Below are 15,845 nucleotides of genomic sequence, written 5' to 3'. Positions count from 1 at the left end.
CCCATCAGGCTCTTCACCCTGAAATAAATAAATCAGGATCTCTGTCATTGGCCTCTTTTGCTAATGGTGCAATGGAGAGTCGTCAAAGCCCAACTGTTGCTTCTAGAACTGAAGTGGGAAACCTCAGACCGAGTTTGGCTCTCTAGGCTCTTCTGTTTGGCCCCCGGACACCCCCTCAATAGCCCTGCTTTGCACCCTCCTGGAGTGCTTTTGGCTTGGTCAGAATCCATCCCTGAACTCCAACCGTGGTTGGAAAAGGGGATATGTGAGTGGCTGTAGAAACCTGCCTACTCTGCAAAGATTATGTTCCCAGTGTTGCTCCGCCCACTTTTCCCTCTGGCCCTGCCCACCCCGGGCATGCAGCCCCTGAAAAACTTCCCAGAGGGGAAATGTGGCCCTCGGGATGAAAAAGGTCCCCAGTCCTGATCTGGAAGTTGGAGGAAACCTGTGCACTTTTTGGCTTGACATTTTTTCCTATTTCCAACTCTCCAATGGTCTGGACTCCTAGCAGTCAGCGTGACTGGGCCGGACAAGCAACCCTCCTTCGTCTGTGTTTAAAAATAAACCTCTCCTGTTTGCTTTCAAAGATATAATCGCTGTTTTCTTTTCCCCCAGGTGCATACCTGCACCCTGTGATTAACTTGGGAGTGTGTCATGCAAGGGATAACATCACTTGACTGGTGCAAAAGGGGGAGACTGCAGCGGGGAGGGAGGAAAGGTTTGCTGGTAAAGTTTTGGATCTGAACCACAGGAGACCCCTTCAAAAAGGATCGGTCTTCGGCCAACAGGCCAGAGCTTACTACAGGGCCACGGGTCTGATTTCAGGAGGGTTGCAACAACAGAACTATCAACGCTGCAAAAATAAAGTACAGTGGTACCTCGGTTTAAGCACTTAATTCGTTCCGGAGGTCCGTTCTTAACCTGAAACTGTTCTTAACCTGAAGCACCACTTTAGCTAATGGGGCCTCCCGCTGTTGCCGCCCTGCCGGAGCACGATTTCTGTTCTCATCCTGAAGCAAAGTTCTTAACCTGAAGCACTATTTCTGGGTTAGCGGAGTGTGTAACCTGAAGCATATGTAACCCGAGGTACCACCGTAGACCGAACGCTGGGTGGGTTGGGAAAAAATTGTGCCACCCGGCATTCCGATTTATTTATTTTTTATTTCAGTATTTATGAACTCTGCTTTCATATAAATATATTGCCAAATGAAAAGAGAATAAAAAAAAAACAAAAATGGCAAGCCTCAAAAAGAGCTGGCTGGCAAAGCGATCTGTGATAATCTTGCACTCTGGCCTACTATCTAAAAGATGCAGCACAAAAGGAAAAGGTGATGGGGAAATAGAAGGGGAGAGCAAAGCAAAATTGGACACCAGTTTTTCATTGCAAGGTTCTCGTGACGACTGGCTGGAGTGGAACAAGCTGAAGAAGAGGAAAAAGCTGGAACTTGCTGATCTCTCAGCTGAGCCGATAAGGAAGCCCCGCGGTTCCTTCTCTCTCCTCCTGTCGCCTGATGGAATGGCTGCTTCTAGGCCGGCCGGCGAAAGCGGAGCCTGATGGAATCAATCGAAAGTAAATTACATTTTTGTTGAGCCCCGGATGCAGAGACACGCTTGAATTTGGCTTGGGGTAGCAAAGTGTGTGTCCCCAAATTCCCAAGCTGCCACTTGCTGTGAAACGAAACAACAACCAAAGTCCCATGTGATTTCTCAAGCAGAAACTGGTCCAGGGAAACAGTCGAAAGTGCTCTTCTTCTGATGCAACGTTCTTCTTTGGTTCTTCTGGCATGATTCGGTTATGAATGAGTAGGGGCTGCCAACCTTTCCTCCTGTTTTGCCCTTCACCCACATCGGACCACCTCCCATCTCCTTTACACCTCACCCATCCCTCGCCAGTCCACCCGCAGCTCACCCAAGCCCCTCCCACAGGCCCTAAGCTCCACCCCTTTTAAAGGGGGAGGAGCTTCACAGCAGCTTGCTAAACCGCTGTGTATAGTGCCTCCGCCCTGTGTTAAACAGCTTGCCTGCAGAGGGTAACAACAACTTGACATTTTTATGAATACAGGAAGGAATTTTCGTCTTGCTCTTCCTCTCAAAGTTGACCCGGGAGGTAAAGCACCGTGCTGGTAAAACAATGCATTTAAAAGATAAAAGTAAAACATTAACGCCATAAAAAACCCATTTAAAAACTGTCACCTTCGCAGCTAATAATTCCAAGGTTGCCATCCAAAAGCCTGAAGTGAGCAGGAATGTTTTTAAGTTATTCCTGAAAGTCAATAAAGAGGGAAGGTGTTCCGCAAGGAGGGAGCAGCCACCGAAAAGGTCCTGCCACGTGGTTTTCTTTGGGCTGCTCCAAGATGTAGAGGAATTCCACTCGGGGCTTGAAAAATTCACCCTAAAAACGGCGTATGTCAATTTCCGCCTGTGAGGGTTAAATCTGTGGTGAAAGTGTTTATTTGAATGACGTTGCTCTTCCACCGCAGAACCCTCACAAAGCTGCCTACAGAAAAATTAGTTGCTGGGTGTTTTTACAGCCATTGCGTCATGAAAACAATAATTTTAAAATGGTTTGGTTAATCCTAATATAGCTCTACCAAAAACAAGCAGCACAGTCAAAATGTACCCAAATCGACCCGGAAAGCCCCGTGGGTCAGGTTTCGTCAGATTTTGAATACCGTAATTCCAGTCTCCGAAGGAGGAAACTCAGAAGCTGTCACCGTAGGTGAGGGAAAACGAGAATAGAGGCAGAACATGGACGCGGGTGGCGCTGTGGGTTAAACCACAGAGCCTAGGACTTGCTGATCAGAAGGTCGGCAGTTCGAATCCCCGTGACGGGGTGAGCTCCCGTTGCTCGGTCCCTGCTCCTGCCAACCTAGCAGTTCGAAAGCACGTCAAAGTGCAAGTAGATAAATAGGTACCACTCTGGCAGGAAGGTAAATGGCGTTTCCGTGCGCTGCTCTGGTTCGCCAGAAGCGGCTTAGTCATGCTGGCCACATGACCCAGAGGCTGTACGCCGGCTCCCTCGGCCAGTAAAGCAAGATGAGCACCACAACCACAGAGTCGGCTACAACAGGACCTAATGGTCAGGGGTCCCTTTACCTTTTTTATGGCCAGTCAGATGGGTGGAGTATTATTATTAGCTCCTAGCCTTTGATAGCCACCTCCTCCTCCATGATTCTGTCTAATCTGCTCCATGCTGAGAATCATGAGGCCCAGAGTATTTTTAAGGGACAGCACTCTCCACACAGAAGCTCCCACCTTCAGTAGCCTTTCCAGCTAGGGCCAAGGGAGACTGCAATGTGAAACCTTGGCAAGATGCTGCCAGCCAGTGTGCACACCACTGAGTCAGTTGCCCCAAGGGTCTGGCTCAGTACAAAGCAGTTTCCTGGGTTCCTCTTGGAACCAGCCCTTTATATCAGAGCCATGGGAATGTGGGCATTTGCTTTTGTTTTAGTGGAAGGGCCCTAACTTGGAGCAAAGCATAGGCTTTGCAGAAAGTCCGTGTTTCAGTCCCCACTGGCATTTCCTGGTAGGGCTGGGAGAGGCTCCTTGCTTGAAACCCCCAGAGAGCTGCTGCCAGCCAGTGCAGACAGTACTGAGCCAGATGGAGCAATGGTAAAGCCAGCTTCCTCTGTTCTGTGAATCGCACCGTCTGTTTCTACCACAATATCAGATCTCGGGAGCCTTCGAATTCTGAAAGATTCCGCTTCTGGCATTGGGAGGCAGCCAGGGGACAGGAAAGGCGCTGGTTGCAAGTTCCCTCTTTATTGTCCCAGGAAAAGGAAACTTATTTCTCTGATCTGCTGACTCCTAATCCCAAAATAACTTGATTGCAATGCATTGTCCAAAGTCAGGCACTTTTGGCTCCAGGCTCTTGTCCGTAAATCACAGCGCAAAAAGCAACACTTGAGTCAACTCTCAGATCAAGCAGAAAAATAACTTAATATGATTATTAAGGTTTTTATTAGATTTTCATAACTAACTTTCATAACTTTCTGTAGTCATCCCTTTTATATACTGCATAAAGGTAAAGGGACCCCTGACCATTAGGTCCAGTCATGGCCGACTCTGGGGTTGCAGCGCTCATCTCGCTTTACTGGCCGAGGGAGCCGGCGTACAGCTTCCGGGTCATGTGGCCAGCAGGACTAAGCCGCTTCTGGCGAACCAGAGCAGCGCATAGAAATGCCATTTACCTTCCCGCCGGAGCGGTACCTATTTATCTACTTGCACTTTGATGTGCTTTCGAACTGCTAGGTTGGCAGGAGCAGGGACCGAGCAACGGGAGCTCACCCTGTCATGGGGATTCGAACCGCTGACCTTCTGATCAGCAAGTCCTAGGCTCTGTGGTTTAACCCACAGCGCCACCTGCATAACTACCCCACTTATCACTGAATTCGTATTCCTCGATTACATCATGCATTTCATCTAACATATATTCCTCTATTTCATATATATTATTTCTTCAGCAGAAAAATAACTTGACGCGCCTGGAAAACCTCAAGCCCATCTTTGTAGAATACTGCATATAAAAAGCAAAAACAAACCAACTGGGTTCAAAAATCCTATTGGGTTAATTTTTAATAGATGCAAAAAGAAAAAAAAGAAATTGCAAGTAAATATCTCAAAAAGGCAAACGGAGGCAAATACCAGAAGACCTCCTGAAGCAAATACGTGAAGCAGTTTACGCAAATGTTGCTGTCTGTCTAAAAAAGCGGGGGAGATGCGCATTTGGAATACTGTGGATGGTTCTGGGCACCTCTCCTCAACACGGATATGGAAAAGGTTCAGAAAAGAGCGGCCAGAACAATCAAGGGGATGGAACGACTCCCCTACGAAGGAAGGATGCAGCGTTTGGGACATCAGTTTGGAGAAAAGACAAGAAGAGCATGATGGTAGTTTATAAAGTAATGCAGGGGGTGAAGAAAGTGGGCGTCCCTCTCTCGTGGCCGCGCTATGAAGCCAAATGGTGGAAGATTTGGTACAGAGAGATCCTAACCTATGAGGTCAGGCTGCATGGCGGTGACCGGCCCAAGATTACTCAGGGAGCTTCATGACCGGTGGGAATTTGAACCCTGGTCTCCCAGGTACAGTCATACCTCGGGTTGCAGCCCTTCAGGTTATGGTTTTTTGGGTTACGCACCTGCTGAAACCTGGAAGTACTGGAACAAGTTACTTCCAGGTTTTTGGCGGCCGCGCATACGCAGAAGCGCTAAATTGCACTTTGCGCATGTGCAGAAGTGCCGAATTGCAGCCTGCACATGCTCAGAAACGCCGCTACGGATTGTGAACACTGCAGGTTGCGAACGTGCAACTTGCAAGGATCATGTTCGCAACCCGAGCGTCCAGTGCGCTAACCACTAGGCCACACTGTCATGGTTGGGAAACTTTAGGTTCTTCGAAGGCCAGATATGTTGTGTGGGTTTCATTTTCACCTCCTTGTTTTTGTTTCTATTTCTCACACACACACACACACACACACACACACTATACTTTCCCATCTATAATACGCCCCCATGTATAAGACACCCCCCACAATTTTTGGGGACTCGATTTTAAGAAAATTTGGGGAGATGGCCCCAAGTTGTTGAGCTTTCCCCCCGCCCCAGCTGCGAGCACGAAACACTCCCTAGATCAGCATCGGGGGAAGTTGCACTCCTGCCAACCGGCTGGCTGGTGGGGGCGCCGCTTCTCCCCCCACATGCCAATACCCGTGTATTGGACGACCCCAGTTTTTCGACACTGTTTTTCAGTCAAAAAACCTCTAATACGGAAAAAAATACGGTATGTTACAGAACTGGGCAATTCCATGAAAACGTCAGCTTACAGATTCATTTTTCATTTCAGAGTTAACATGCTCTGCTATCATTTTAAAGATGATTTCCCAGAGTTACTTTCTCTTCTTCCCAAAACTGTGTTATGTCAGTATGGAATTACCCAAATTTTGGATGAAAATAATATTATTTTTAAACTTGACTTAAAACGTGTCCTTGACCTGTGATTGTGCCTCTTGCTTGTCCCTAACAAAGGTAAGACACACCTGCCTGGCCCCGCCTACTTTTGCCTCTGGCCCCGCCTATACCGTGGGAGGTTACCCAGGGAGGGGATGTGACTCTGTGGCGAAGGAAAGGGGCATGTCAAGGACTGCGTCAAATGAGCCTGGCCCAAAACGCCAGGTCAATGTTTTCTGCCTTCAGGTGTTGCTCTGCATTCAAGGTTAAACCGACCCTTCAAGGTAGCAAAGTACAGCCACTCCTGTTTCTGCCCACTCAGCCTGAGTCAGGAGATTCTTGGGCTGTGCTCTGGATATGATGATGATGATTGCATTTTATTACCACCTTTCACCCAAAGATCACAAGTAAAAAATGTTACAGTCACAGGAATAGGGAGGGTTCTGAAGCAACAAAGCTCAGGTGTCAAAGGTGTGTGTCTTCAGCATGGGTAGGCAAACTAAGGCCTGGGGGCCGGATCCAGCCCAATCGCCTTCTAAGTCCGGCCCACGGACGGTCCTGGAATCAGCGTGTTTTTACATGAGCAGAATGTGTCCTTTTATTTAAAATGCATCTCTGAGTTATTTGTGGAGCCTGCCTGGTGTTTTTACATTAGTAGAATGTGCGCTTTTATTTAAAATGCACCTCTGGGTTATTTGTGGGGCCTGCCTGGTGTTTTTACATGAGAAAAATGAGTGCTTTTATTTAAAATGCAGCTCTGGGTTATTTGTGGGGCATAGGAATTCGTTCATTCCCTCCCTCAAAAAATATATATAGTCCGGCCCCCCACAAGGTTTGAGGGACAGTGGACCAGCCCCCTGCTGAAAAAGTTTGCTGACCCCTGGTCTTCAGCATTCCCCCAAAGCGATATAGTGAAGACACCAGCTGTATGCCAGAGAGCAAGAGTTTAAAAGATTTTAAAAGTCACAGCCGTTCCCCAAAGAGATTTGCAGCCGTGCACCTCAGGTTCCACTGTTCTTGAGATTCCCCCCAAAATATTCCAAGGATCTTTGAATCGCTCTGTTGTTTTCGAGTTAAGGGGTAGGGGAAATTAGATCAGTCTTCACCCGATCTTCAATCAGCTCTGTGTCCTCTTCCCTACTTTCGGTTTTACATGGCAAGCCCCACAGGACAAGGAGGGAAAATACCATGTGCAACAGGGAAAGTGGGCATGCCAGACCTGAACTAGCAGGGAGTTTCTTAAAATTGGGCCCACAAAACAGAAGACTTTCGGGCGAAAGATTTCTGCATTGCAAGGGGTTGGGCTATAGCTGTCAACTTTCAGATTTGAAAATAAGGGATCGGCAGCCTCGAAAATAAGGGATCAGCAGCCTCACCTGTCCCCGGGACAGTCTACGGGATATCTAACAATCTGAGATAGCAGCTGGAAGCAGCAGGAAATGGCTCTGGAATAAGGGAATTTCCCGCAAAAAAAGGCAACGTTGACAGCTATGGGTTGGGCTGGTTTACTCTCCTGGTCCCTTCCAATTCTACAATCTATGGGTGATCAGAACTGTGCGCCTGAGTGATAACATTAACTCCCAAAAAACCTCAGTGATGGGGCAGGGATTTAAGGGCTCAGGCAGGCCTTGGGGTATCCTGGACTCAGGCTGTTCAGGGCCTTGTAAATCACAACAAGGACTTGAACCCGGCTCGGTCATGTAGGGGCAACCAGTGTGGGCTTCTGAACACTGGAGTTATGTGCTGGAGCTGTCTAGCCATAGAGCTTTGTACCAGCTGGAGACTTTGGCCCAGGGTCTAGGATAGCCCCACATATGAGTCGTGGTCCAAAGTGTCTTGTGGGCACCAGGATGGGCAAGGCTGAGCTAGGTTTATCCTGACTCCCAGAATATTTCAATCTGCTCGGTTGCAGTGTGGTTTCTGTGTGGAGTTTGGGGTCCCTCTCCACCCAAGGCAGGGTTCAGATTCCCCCAGAATATCTCCGCGGTCAAAGGTCTACTCTTATCTCCTAGAAATGTTATTGCTAGAGACTTTGCCCTCTTTTTTTATGTGTAGGACTTTGAGGCTTGTCTGATGATTAAGTTTATGGGGAGTCAAACATGAGAATTCTGTTATCTCAGGGCCAAAGTCTCAGGTGGATGTCATTCATCCAGCAAGATCCCGGATGTCTCAGGGGCTTCTTCAGTGCATAACTCAGCCAGACTGTCAAGAAAAGAGCAGGGAGACTTTGGCAGCCTGAGGGCCGCATTTCTTTCTGAGCAACCTCCCAGGGGCCAGAGGCAAAAGTTTGTGGAACGACACACTTTGTGAATTTTGTAAATGTTGCCCTTGTACCATAGCTGTCAAGCGTCCCTTATTTGGCGTGACGGTCCCTTATCCCAGCACCATGTCCCGCTGCTGTCCCTTATGGATGATGTCCCTTAAATAAGCTGCTGAAGGTAATGGGGCCCTTTCTATGTCCAGCTGTCCTTTGTCAACAACAAATTGTTGCTGTTTTTTGTGTTGAATATATGCTATATGGTAATTTATGGACCTAATAGGTATCTAAAGCCATTTGCACGCAACAAAATATGTATTTTATCAAAGTAATTGTTCATCCCTTATTTTGGCTGCTGATCCCTTATTTTCGAGGCTGCTGGTCCCTTATTTTCAAATCTGTAAGTTGACAGCTATGTCTTGTACAGAAGACTACTTTCTACAGATACTCGTCCACATCCCTCACTATATTCCACCCTTTGGCCATGCTTGCTAAGGCTTTTGGGAGTTGTAGCTGCCCTTCATTGGCGTCAAGCGTTTTCCTGCCACAATGAGGGCTAGAAACTTGCTCCCCACCCTGGTATTGATGAAGCTCAGATCCATGAGCAATTGTTGCTGTCTAATAGGGAGGTGAGTTTTTCTGGTTTTCCCAGGAGGCGGAGGAAGACTCTGTGTTTTGCTAATCTAGTTGCACCTTTCTCAAAATAGAAAGGGAAAATGATTGGCAGTCCCTAAGCGCAACTCAGGACAGGTTTGGGCTTGTCATACGTCATTTTTGTGACATCTGAATACGGCATGTACTTTTTAAAAATAGGTGTGCGTTGGTGTTTATTTTATTTCCCCAGGTATGTTCCCACAAAAGGGTTGCGGTGATGCAATCTCCAGCGACCTGTTAAATCTGCTTACATAAGAGCGGGCATGTCTTTCAAAGAGAGTCCTCAGAGCCCGCAGAGTGAATGGTTTCGTCTCTGTGTCACCTCTGCTGGTTTCAGTCGCAACTGAAATTCAGGGTGGGCTGCCCAGGGCTGGCTCTGCCGTGGGGCAAAGTGAGGTAGACACTGGTTCTCACCGTTGCTGAGGTTTTGTTCCAATTGGCAACAAATTTTGTCCCTTTGAGAGATGGGAAGCTGAGCGCCAACCCGAGGTTCCAGAAAAGTCATAATATTCACACATTTCCGCCTGGCCTTTGGTCTGACAACTGCCTGATCCCTTGTATCCCTACCTGATCACTGAGATCTTGGGAGGAGCCTCTGCTGATGGTCACCCATGGCTGAGATGTAACTACTAGAAGATCTGCAGTTGGTCTCATTGGCCCAAGCCTGTGGAACTCCCTCTCACATGACAGCTCCACTCCATGCTGAACTTCAGCTGCACAACAAATACTTCCTTATTCTACCAGGTGTCTCTTGGGCATTTATGATTATTATTTTATTTATTTATTCTCTGCATGGCTCATTTTTAGGCACAGTGCTTAGAAATACCAGACGACTGAGTGGTATATAAACGCCTTAAAATAAATACTAAATGTATTTTTGTTTCTAATGGCTCATCTAAGCTCAGTATTGTTGATGTTTACTGGTAGTGGCTCTCCATAGTTTCAGTCTTTCCCTTAAAAATATTATACTCCTCGTCATCCTGAATAAAGAGCTGGTTTAAATATGAACATAGGAAACTTGTACCAAGTTAGGCCATGGTTTTGGGCCTCACACGGCAGTCTCAAAGATGTGCTCTCCGAAGCCTACATTCTGAGCATGATCATGCTTCTGTCTCGGCGACGTCTGTGCTGGCTTGGCCATGTGCAGAGATTGGAAGATGGCAGGAACCCCAAGAACGTGCTCTGCGGGTAGTTGGCTTCAGGCACCAGATCTGTTGAGAGACCAGCTCTGTGTCACAAAGATGTCTGCAAATGTGACGCAAAGGCTGGCAGTATCAACACCGCCATGTGGGAATCCCTTGCAGATGACCACAGTGCCTGGAGACAGACAGGTCGGACATTCATAGCAGTGACCAGAGGATGAATGACCGCTGGGAGCAGTGCAGAGAGAAGAAACGCCGTGGGGCATCTGCAGCAGCAGAACCGGAGCCTTCACCTGCCCCAGCTGCAACAAAACATGTCTCTGCTGTATCGGTCTCTACAGCCACAGCAGGTGCTGTAAGTCTCCAACGGTTTGACTTCACTTCCAAAGGCGCACTCCTCCGTTCTCTCCCAAAACAGACGGGTGCCAACCATCTAGCTCAATATTGTCAACACTAACTAGCAGCTGCTCTCCTGGGGCCTTCTGCATGCAGAGCAGTTGCTCTGCCCTTTTGCAAGCCCTGATGATCAGCTGAACGGCGACATCCTTGCTGGTTCCAATGACCACTTTGGAAAACCCTATGCCCTCCACGAGACACAGACGTCATCTGGGACAAACAGGCTTGTCTGGGGTGCCTCTACCTCCTGACCTATATTTCTGCAAAATCAGCTGGTGCTTTTTTTTGCAGAAGTCGGCAATGGGGGAATGCACATCCGGTGGAAAAAAAAGCATCACTTTCCAGCGCAGACGTGACATCCTGTTATGCTCGGTGCAGAATCAAGAAAGAGGGCAGAGCGAGCTGGACTTTGGGTGGGTGGGGGGAATGGACTTATGCTAAAATCTGGTGGGTGGGTTTCGTCAAACCCTTTTCACTGAAGCCAGCTCACATCCACCTCAGTCATAAATTAAACATTGACAAATCCCCAGAAAACTCTTTGCACCTCTGTTATTGTGACGAGGTGCCGGTGGCAATGAGCAGTGGGCAGGCTCCCTTTTGATCTGCTGCTTCTTTCTTTCCTTATACCGAGGCAGACTGTTAATAATAATAATTTATTATTTATACTCCGCCCATCTGGCTGGGTTTCCCCAGCCACTCTGGGCGGCTTCCAACAAAATATTAATATACAATAGTCTGTTAAAACATTAAAAGCTTCCCTAAACAGGGCTGTCTTCAGATCCACAGAGTTCAGGGCTGTCCACACTGAATGGCAGCAACTGGGCTTTCAGATGGTAGATATTCCAAGCCCTGCCTGGAGATATTGAGGATTGAACCTGCGTGCTCCCGGCTTGCTCTAATCTGCTCTACCAAGTGAGCTGCAGCCCTTGGCCTAAAGATAAGGTTCTAGTCCTCATGGTTCTAGAGATAGAGAGAGCCGGTTTAAACAGGGGGAAAGGAAGGGGCCTGCCACTGCGTCAGACCATGGGTCCATCTGCCTCAGTAACGCCTGCACAGGCTGGCAGCTGCTCTCCATGGTTTCAGGTAAGGGAGATGCCGGCACGCCTTTTCAAGCAGAATTGAATCAAAAATCCCAAGCGCAAAGGACAGGATGCTGGAGTATAAGGGACTGTAGGCTGTGCTCTTCCGGTGCCCTCATAGTCTTAGAGGATCTTGCATCCACCAAGATCTCATGGCACACACATTAAAGTGCGCTTTTCTTTAAAATGCATCATTTCTTTCCTTTTATCATGTGCTGAAAATAAAACTTTCGGGAAGCTGCTGGAAGTTTCCAATGTTTGTTCTTCTCCTCGGTCTCTAGGGGAAGTCCCCCCCTTCCTCTTTTTGTGACTTGTTTCCCTTCTCCTCTCTGCCCCCCCTTGAGAAAGCGTTACATAACAAAGCATTCTGCGTTCTCCAGGGGTGAGTCACACACACAGATACTTCCTATTCTCCTTCAAGATCTCTCTTCTCTTTTCCATTGATGGGAGAGGGAAAAACCTAAATCCTTCACCCATTGAGCTCCCCCCCCCCAACAGATACTCCTCCCTTTCCAGCTTGGCTCCGCCTTCCTCCATTAAGTTCCATGGAGCTGTTGATCCTTCCCTCCTCTCCTGTAGCCTCCCTGCTTCAGTGTTCAACACAGATATGTTAAATTGTAGACTGAACCATTTCTTTCTTTCTGGGGGGGCGGGCGGAGGGAGAAGTGAGTGCTACCCATCAAACTCAACCGGTGGGGGAGGAACTCCAACATTTTATTTCGTTTCCTTAATTTTATTTATTGTTACATTTCTAACCTACCTTTCCTGCAAAGAGCCTAAGGTGATTAATATAAGTAAAAAAAAACCTGCTCCTTTTCCCTTATGGGGTACCCAAGAGCCCATATATACAGTCCTTTTGTAGGTTCTCTATCAGTAGAAGAAAATAACAGAGGCCAACCAGAGAATATTGAGAAGCAAAGCAGCTAGTAAGCCTACAGTCCCTTATACTCCAGCTCCTGTCCTTTGCACTTGGGATCTTTGATTGAATTCTACTTGAAAAGGCATGCCGGCATCTCCCTTACCTGAAACCATGGAGAGCAGCTGCCAGCCTGTGCAGGCGTTACTGAGGCAGATGGACCCATGGTCTGACGCAGTGGCAGGCCCCTTCCTTGAGAAGCAAAGCAGCTAGTAAACCCCATCTTTATTAACTGTTGCAACAGTGTCCTCACTCCTCACACACAGGTGTGCCCACCCTTATATAGACATTTTAAATTGCCAGCCCTGGAGTCCAAGACCACCCCAGATACATCATACCTACATCACAGAAAAGGCGGTCTACAACAGAAATCTGAATGCGTTGTTTTTACCCTGTCTGCCAGGTTACCTACAAAATAAATTTTAAAAATTCCTTCCAGCAGCAACTTAGAGACCAACTAGGTTTGTTATTGGTATGAGCTTTCGTGTGCATGCACATTTCTTCAGGTTATCTGTTAATGGTCACTTGACTGGATTCCCTGGGGACCCTGGCCATTTTTTTTGTAATGATAATGCAGTGGTACCTCAGGTTAAGAACTTAATTTGTTCTGGAGGTCCGTTCTTAACCTGAAACTGTTCTTAATCTGAAGCACCACTTTAGCTAATGGGGCTTCCCGCTGGCGCCGAGCTGCCAGGGCACGATTTCTGTTCTCATCCTGAAGCAAAGTTCTTAATCCGAGGTACTATTTCTGGGTTAGTGGAGTCTGTAACCTGAAGCGTCTGTAACCCGAGGTACCACTGTACTTAATTCCTGAGCCAGGTCACAGGCTCACATTAAATGTTTCCTTAAGGCAGGATTTGTGAGGACAGAGACAATGGGGAGGTTTCTACATTTCCTTTGACCTTGCAGAGAAATATTTGAGGTGACTGAAAGAGTCCAAATGGCTTTAGGACTTTTCCTATGTGGTTTATATATTTATATATGTGTTTGCTTGGTACATTTGTGAACACTATAGATATATAAGACCTTAAAATTATTTGAACAGTGACAGTTCTCCCACTCTCTCCATTTTACCATGCTGGCCACATGACCCGGAAGCTGTACGCTGGCTCCCTCAGCCAATAAAGCGAGATGAGCGCCGCAACCCCAGAGTCGGCCACGACTGGACCTAATGGTCAGGGGTGCCTTTACCTTTACCCCATGTTAGAAAGAGCTCTTCCTCCTCCTAACCCAGGTCTTAAGTGTGGCATTTATCGCTCCATCCTATACCCATCTCCTCAAAATAAACCATTTCTGGACAATGGTGGTTTGATGCAGCAAAAATAACAGGATCTCGTGGAACCTTAAAGGCTGATACATTTTATGACGGCATCAGTTTTTGTGAATTGGAGAGCGCTGCAACAGGATCAGGCCAAAGGGGCCTGTCAAGTCTAGGATCCTGTCCTCGCATTGGCCAAATGCCACAGAGAACCTAGGAATCTAGATAGATTGCCTCTGGACCTGGGGTTCCATAAGAAAGTCAGAAGAGCCTGGTTACTGGATCAGGCCAAAGGGGGCCCATCATAGTCCAGCGTCCTCACAGTGGCCAATCAGATGCCTATTATGCAAAACCCTCAAGCATGACCTGAGCACAATAGCACTCTAAGGAAGGGGGGTTTGGTCCACAGAAGCTGGTGCCATAATAAAAATTGGTTAACTCCATTAAGATGCTGTAAGCCTCTTTCCTGTTCTTACTCAGAGTTGAACACTACTCACCTCAATAAAACTCACTCCCACACAAATCTGTATAAGGGTTACAGCTTCAATGTTGAAAACCTGTTCATATCAGCATGTCATTGCAACATGTCAATTTCAAGGTGAGTCAACTAAGGGTGACGTTTCTGCATGAAACCGAGCGCTGGACTTGGCCCAGGGAGGAAGACACCCCGGGGTAGTTTGAACAGAGAAAGATTTTGCTGCAAGCTGAGGGGCTGCTTTACGTGGGTGGTCTTGTCCCATAACTCCATATCCAGTCCCAGATGAGCCTTGCAATTTTTAAGCAGTGGACTGCATTGCAGGGCTGTTGTAAACTGATCTCTCTTTCAGTCTCAGCAGCACAGAAAGACCCCAATCTGCAATAAGGAAATCCTAGCAATGGACAACATTGCAGGACTGTTGTAAGCTTTTCTCTCTTTCCAAGTTCTTGCAATGCTGGACTACACAGCAAGGGTGTTGTAAGCCCACCTGAAATATATGGGCAATGGGCTGCACATTTAAAAAATACACATTCCACACAAAATAAGACAGAGGTATTTAAAGGGTAATTGCTTGGCTATTTCCATTTGTTTTCTCTTTGCTAATGGTTTGTGGGTAGGCTCCCTGGTATCCCAAATCACAGCTGCTCTGAAATCTGGCTTTTTTCCTCTCTTGGTGCCCACAGCATGGCTGGGCAGATTTCATGCTCTGGAGATTTGTTTTCACCGGATTCCCAGAATCCAGAAACCGGAGCCAAGTGTTTGCACAGTGGCTGAACGGGTCAGACGCACCCTTGGAATCGAAGGAGGGTAAAGAGTACATATGGGAGAGCAAACACGGCTCAGCCCAGGAATCTTGTTTACAGTTCCAGTTTTCAGTTTCAGAACTCAACTTTCAGCCTCAGCTTTTTTTGCTCAGACATCCGCTCCTGGTTTCTGCCCTGCCTGATCTAGAACAGCAATCCACTAATCTGGAATGGCTAACTGCCAAACTAGAATGGAAAATGCTAATCTAGAACTGCAAACCCATAAACTAGGGCTACGAAACTCTAATTCAGAATTGCAATAGCCTAATCTAAAATGGCGGGACGCAGGTGGCGCTGTGGGTTAAAGCCTCAGCGCCTAGGACTTGCCGATCGAAAGGTCGGCGGTTCGAATCCCTGCGGTGGGGTGCGCTCCCGCTGCTCAGTCCCAGCGCCTGCCAACCTAGCAGTTCGAAAGCACCTCCGGGTGCAAGTAGATAAATAGGGACCGCTTACCAGCGGGAAGGTAAACGGCGTTTCCGTGTGCGGCTCTGGCTCGCCAGAGCAGCGATGTCACGCTGGCCACGTGACCCGGAAGTGTCTCCGGACAGCGCTGGCCCCTGGCCTCTTAAGTGAGATGGGCGCACAACCCCAGAGTTTGTCAAGACTGGCCCGTACGGGCAGGGGTACCTTTACCTTACCTTTAATCTAAAATGGCAAACCTCTAATCTAGAAACGCCAAAAAACCCCGCCCAAAAACTGTGTGATCTAGCATGGAAAAACCCTAATCTAGAACTGCAAAACTTTGGCCACGGGTCTCATATGCACTCCCTGCTCTTAGGGGAACCGTCTAATGTGAGAACAGGATGATGGACTAGATTGGCAAGGGGACAGAAGAACAAACCATCAAAAAGAAAGGGGCTAATCTCCTGGGAAACCACCAGGACGCCTGCTTTGCCTTTGGTTTGGACTCAGTCTGA

General features: G+C 47.7%; 1 protein-coding gene and 1 long non-coding RNA gene across 2 annotated transcripts in view; one reads left to right on the top strand and one right to left on the bottom strand.

The window, feature by feature from the left end:
* Window positions 1-5,246: 5,246 nt before the first annotated feature.
* The window catches only part of LOC309358499 (methanethiol oxidase-like), a 183,623-nt gene continuing 173,024 nt past the window's right edge, over window positions 5,247-15,845 (bottom strand). Inside the window, exon 13 of the transcript XR_014163477.1 lies at window positions 5,247-5,308. The gene's annotated coding sequence lies outside the window, so the exon portion shown is untranslated. The remainder of the gene's footprint in view (window positions 5,309-15,845) is intronic.
* Window positions 7,223-9,730, top strand: LOC309358825. Its single transcript, XR_014163645.1, has 2 exons — window positions 7,223-7,660; window positions 7,703-9,730. It is a non-coding gene; the product is annotated as an uncharacterized lncRNA (long non-coding RNA).

This window comes from Podarcis melisellensis (genome assembly GCF_964234715.1).
Source record: "Podarcis melisellensis genome assembly, chromosome: 16".
NCBI classification, from domain to species: domain Eukaryota; kingdom Metazoa; phylum Chordata; class Lepidosauria; order Squamata; family Lacertidae; genus Podarcis; species Podarcis melisellensis.
This window is presented reverse-complemented; position numbering and strand designations above follow the sequence as displayed.